The sequence below is a fragment of the Oryza sativa genome, chromosome 3 (genome assembly GCF_034140825.1).
Source record: "Oryza sativa Japonica Group chromosome 3, ASM3414082v1".
Lineage (NCBI taxonomy): Eukaryota > Viridiplantae > Streptophyta > Magnoliopsida > Poales > Poaceae > Oryza > Oryza sativa.
In genome coordinates this window covers 9,276,220-9,282,261 of record NC_089037.1, presented here as the reverse complement: position 1 = coordinate 9,282,261, position 6,042 = coordinate 9,276,220, and the positions used below count along the sequence as shown (strand labels likewise).

The following is a 6,042-nucleotide window of genomic DNA, read 5'->3' as shown; positions in this document are numbered from 1 at the left end:
ATGCACCATCCTTATTCCATCCACCTCTAACAAGCTCCTTCGCTATACTAGTACCTTTGGCCAAATCTATACGATCTAGATCCTACAGCTTGCAAGTGCCTTCGCTCATCAAATGCCATCCAGTAAAAATAGAGAATAATTATTTCCAACGTAACTTGCCTCTATCCGAATGGACTAGATTAAGCAGCACTTAGACCCCACAAATCCAGTATCGCGTCCCAGCGATCACCGGTAGTGGCAACCAATCCGCTATCATTCTGACAGTGCCGCTCCGTGTTGTAGCTGCTTTGCTTACTAGAGAGATACCACATCAGGCCATTTCGCTGGATCTAGCAACCCTAGTCACCGTTGGCATCGGTAACGAGTGTGTCGCCTTTCCATTTAGAACCGCTATTTCCTATAAGCACGCAAGTACGTAACCTATATTTTTTTTCCAATACATTGCTTGTACTTCCTCCGTTTCACAATGTAAGTCATTTTAGCATTTTCTATATTTATATTGATGTTAATAAATCTAGACATATATATTTATTTAGATTCATTAACATCAATATGAATGCGGAAAATGCTAAAATGACTTACGTTGTGAAACGGAGATTCATTAACATCAATATGAATGCGGAAAATGCTAAAATGACTTACATTGTGAAACAGATGAAGTACAATTTATTCAATTTCCAATAAGAGGTTACTTGAAGAAATTAAAAACAGAATTGTTCTTGACTCCACGCATTTGTTTTAATTCCCCTTCCCAGCTGCAAGGGAGCTATGGGCCCACCCGTCAGCGGCACAACTGTGCCAAGCACGGTCGTCTCCCCGGTGGTGCGCGGTGGCCGGCCGCAGGAAAACGTGGGTCTACGGGGGGGTGAGCTTGCTTGACGTGTAAGGCCGGCAACGGGGAGAGCCGAGAGGCGTAGGAAAGGCAAGCAACGAGAAGACCGGAAAAAGAGCAGTAGCATCACACTCACAGAGCTGCGCACACTTGCACAACCCATGGCAACACCACCAAACGGGCAGCTTAGCTAGCTGCAACTTGCAATTGGTCTTCTTCACTTCTCACCCTCCTCTTTCTTTCTTTCTTTCTTTCTTTCTTCCTTCCTTCCTTCTACTTGCACCTCCCTTTCCTTTCCCTCTCGTGCATCATGAAAATTTTCTCATGGGTCTCATCCTCTTTACCTTACCAAGCTGTGAGACAACCTCTATGGGCTGGCCATGTGGCCTTTATTAATTGTTAGTGTTATTACTGCTACCGGTATCTCTTGCGTGACACCTTCGGCATTGCCCACCTATGTACAATCCCGTTCGTCCAAGATCGTATCAGAGATAACTCCAGCTTTTAGTTACGATCAAATCAGCAGTCAGGACAAAACTGAAATGATGCAGATTGATTCCTGTACATGTAAATAACATGAAATCAATTGATTACAGATCAAGGCTAGTATTATATTATGTGGGTATATATACAAGTTAAATTTTAAATATTTAATGTTGTACATGTCACATGGAGAAGAGTGATTGTTATCGTGGCTGGGGTTTATATCAGGCGAAATCTCGCTCTAATACGCCACATGCATGGTTGGGCTATGTACACTGTGGTCCTTGGAGACAGTAATGATCGGCTTGCCGAGTGAGTAGTACGGGGAACACCCGTTTGATGGAAGATAAATATAATCAGGGGCCTTTTCTCCGTACCAATGGAAGCATAAGATCGATCGGTTACGTATTTTAATCGGGCAGTAGTGCATGATTACTTGGAGCTACGGTTAGCTCAACAACAACATGCACTGCCATTTGCCACCACTAATCAAATATAGTTCTATACTACAGTATACAGTACGTACAGTCACTGTTACTGTCAGTAATTAGTAAACAACTTGTTACTGCACTCCTCACTAAAAAGAGAAAGCTAATTCTCAGCTGATCTTGGTTTGGCAGGAGCTAGAGCCCCCCAAGGAGCAGTTTGTTCAGTTGGCCTAATCTCACCCAAACAAAAAGAAGAAGATCCAGATAAGGAAAAAAGAAGCATAGCGTTCAGAGAACAAAAGGCGTCCGTTCAACATGCGAAACTGAGCATCTCAACATGGGGAATGTGCTCCGGTTCTCGTTCGTGGCTAACGCTGCCAATGACCACAGAATGGCAGAAAATAGCAGTAGTAGTTAGGGAATTTGTGGGCGAGAGAGAGAGAGCCGGTGCCATATCCAGGGATGGAGGCGCCACACCGTCTGAAAGCGCCCGGCCTAAATGCCGATCGCTGTCCGTGGCGTACAGCTCCATCTCATCTCATCTCATCTGCAGACTGTAACGATCCCCTGTGCCAATTTTTTTTTTTGTTTTGGTGTTGTTAAGATGAGGCATTGCCAGTTGCTTCACAGGTCTAAATGCCAGGAAACCAATGTATTTAAGGTGTTTCTAATCGATCTTGGAACACACACACCTTCCTCCCTCCCTTGTGCTTTTTCCCATCGGTTTTGCTTGCTTCTCAGAGTGGACCTTTGAGCTTTTTGCTTACAAGCCACACAATCCTCTCTCTCACACATACACACATACATGGTTTCTCTCTCTTATTGAAATCTTGATGTATACATACCACATGATACGCTGGAGAGGAGAGGGGAAGAAGGTAGACAATGGATGGTATATTCACATGCTTGTGCCATATGTTCTTTTTTAATTTTTATTTTTATCTAGCTGTGACTAAGCAAGCAACAGATGGAGAGCAAATTACGTATTGGATGTATATATAGCTAATTAAGGGGAGGCTAAGTGTCACATGCAGCCAGTGATGACAATGTTCGATCTAACCGCAATCATAGAAAGCTTCAAAAAATAGAAAAGGTCACAGTCGCCTCAAGTCTACACTGAATAATATTGATTATTAGTGTCAGCTGGAGCGATCTCCATTTGACGGCCGATCTGTTAGATGGTCAGAATCGCCCGGTGGTTGGCTCCAATCTTGATATCAGAAATAAAAACAAGCTAGAAGACGACGCTTTCAGAGTTTCAGTCACCCTTAAAAGCACACCCACACAAAAATCCACCAATTTTGGCTGCAATTTTTTCAGAGATTCAGAGCAAACATGAGTTACAGCTGATGTAGTATTTTTGAGGATTGCTACCGTTCTGAATGTTACGGCAGAGTTATTAGTGACAAGAACTTTGTCGATATAGTTTATGGAAGGTGAGAATGCAGCCTCACTGACCACAAGATTCTGTGGTGCTGCAAGACGCTTTTTGCTAAGAAAATTAGCTAATCATTAAGGTGTTCTCCCCCCTCTAATTAGGGCCCCATCTTTGGAGGAGAAAGGGAATAATGAGGCGTGCATCACATTGGTTGTCTGCACTGGGGAGCAGTAGCTGCCACTCTCACCAACTTCCCAACTAAGACAAGAGGAAAATGGTGGTGCCTATTTGATTAATGCTACTGCTGCTATTGAAAATTCTTCTTTTGTCAAGTTTTCATATGTACATATATAGTGGAAATGTGACATTGGATCATTGGAGTAGGAGGGGTTTAAGAAAGGGTTTAACAAGTGAAGATAGTAGCTCACATGGGAGGTGTGGGCTCAGTGTCTCATCACATGCTTTGATCAAAATGGCCTTCCTAGTAGCTGCTTGGAGCAGGGTAAATCTTGTCCCTCTGGGTGTGAAATCCACTGCAATGTCTTGCCACATTCTCAATTTAAAATTATGATGATTTTCGGTTATAGATTTTTTTTGTTGATAGGATCAGTTTGTGAGAGCTTAAATAAACTGGACAAAACCATGAAAAATATCAAACTGTCTTTCTGTGAATAACATACATTTTTGTATCTAGAGACCATACAAGGGTTTTGCAAATAGATAGTTCATGGGTTGACTAGTTTGATCCCTTGTCATGTAAGAGAGCAATTAATGAGTTGACCTTTTCAGTGAACATATATTGCCATGAGCTTAAAATTGGCTAATTATTTTTAAGTTCATCATTAATGCACTTTCACCTTGATCTAGAAAGTTGCCTAGCTATCTCCTACCTAAGATTATCCACCAGTGCCATTGGTGGTGAGAGATTAATAAAGTTAGCTAGCTAGCTGCCCTATACCAACTGGCATGAATATACTTTTCCAAAATCCTTGCTATCTTTTCAGAGTACTATAAATCTATATATACAAAACTCCACTTGAGAATGAATATTTTTGTTCTTTAAAGCAAAGACAAGTGATTACAAAATTACCAGACTGGTTCTTGCTATATTGATTAGAAGAAAAGTAAGGCGTCATGTGAAGGGAGCCTCAGTCACATGCTACCTCCATGCTACTCTACAAGAACAGGTTGTTGCTTCCTGGAGGAACAGGTCACGCCTAGTTCCCCATAGGCCATTGGATCAAATAATATTTTTCACCTCTAATTACATTTTTTAACTCTTCTTTTTGTTGAGCAAATGTAGCCAGGTTGGGAAATCACATGGATCGGTACGCTTAAAGTTAGAGCTGTGATCAGATCACATGACAAACATATTATTTCTTTAGATAACCAAAAATGTATTCTTTGGATGCTGTTGGGCGTTTCTTTTAACAACTCATATCATTACAAGCCTAAGAACATTAATTTACACTGACACTATCCCGTTGAAAAGGCATCTTCCTTCAGAAAATACAAATGGGCTCTCTAAATAGTTGAACCACATATAATTATAGGAAAAAGCGCAGAAACAATCAACAAAATTAAAAGATTAATGACACTAGCAAAAGGAAATTATTTGTACTAGAATTACTCTAGAATCTCTCCAAATGTGCTACTGAAGTTTCAGTGAGCCGACTTCCCATGAACACGTCTTTGTTTACCTCCCTTTTCCACAATTTAAAGAAAGGGATGTATGAATGGTATATTCTTTCCTTGGGGTCACATCCAAATCCATCTGTTTCATGGAGAAAAAGAGAGAGGAGAGGGCAAATTTACAGCTAAATTGACATGTACTGACTACTATGTGCAAGTACAGCGATATGCAAAACTGCAAGTGGGTTGTGTGTGGGGGGGTGGTTCTACTTCCAGGAACGAGCTGCTAAATGCTAATTAAGTGGCTGCTTTTGCATCTGGATTAGGCACAAGCATGCTCAGCTCGGATGTGGGGTTTATTCGCGTGCTTGATGATGTGTGCTTGCATAGATTCCGTTCTGCAGTGCCCCACCTGCTAACGGCATACTATGATCAGACAGTAATAGGAAATCACCTGTTCATTGATCTGTCTCTGTTTTTACACAGAGATGAATGGACAACTGGACATGCATGCATGGAGATCAGACAAGAAACACCCATCCGCGAGATAAACGCAAAAATCCTGCAGAATTCATGCGTTCAAAACAGATCATCTCTGTGTAACTCATCAGAAACAACAGATTTGAGATTGGAGGAGTGTCAGTTTGTCACCTCATGAGAATTATCGGAAACTGATGGATCTACTACTAGTAGTAGGAGATAAGACACACTAGCTAAGCTAATCACCATCTATCCGAACTTGGGGGGGAGAGATTCCCCTCTTGTTGCCTGAGGCCCTCCCCTCATCCAAAACCCCATCCAGGGTGATCCATCCAGAATCCAAGCTGCGCAGCGGAGGGGCAGCCAATAATTCGCGTCGCCTCCAAGTACACATGGACGCATGTGGCATTCAAAACATTTTAAACTGGGGGCACGCACTCGCCGCTTGGTCCCCCCCGTCTCGTTCGTTCGTTTCCCGGGCCGAAGAGGCCGCCGCGGCCACGAGCCCCCCCCAAAACCGAAAGCGAGGGGGACTCGATCGTGTACCATCCTTTTCCGTGAATTCCCCTGTGATTCCTCCGTGAATTCACCGCGTTAGCCGAGCGCGAGAACGTCGAGCTGTGCAACGTTCGATCTCTCTCTCTCTCTCGCGCGCGCGCGCGTGCGCTCGGTTGGTTTGGTTTGCGTTGGGGCCAGCACGGCAACAGGGTGTACCGGTGTACGTGACGCGTATGAGTACGACACGGTGTGAGACGGTGCACCGCTGCACGGTTTTGCAACTGCTCATGTGTAGTGTAGTACTGTAATTT

At 43.1% G+C, this 6,042-nt stretch overlaps 1 long non-coding RNA gene across 1 annotated transcript; it reads right to left on the bottom strand.

Moving 5' to 3' along the window:
* Positions 1-4,519: 4,519 nt before the first annotated feature.
* Positions 4,520-5,556, bottom strand: LOC136355731 (uncharacterized). The gene is made up of 3 exons (XR_010740047.1): positions 5,405-5,556; positions 5,208-5,315; positions 4,520-4,895 (listed from the first exon to the last, which is right to left on the bottom strand). It is a non-coding gene; the product is annotated as an uncharacterized lncRNA (long non-coding RNA).
* Positions 5,557-6,042: the final 486 nt, after the last annotated feature.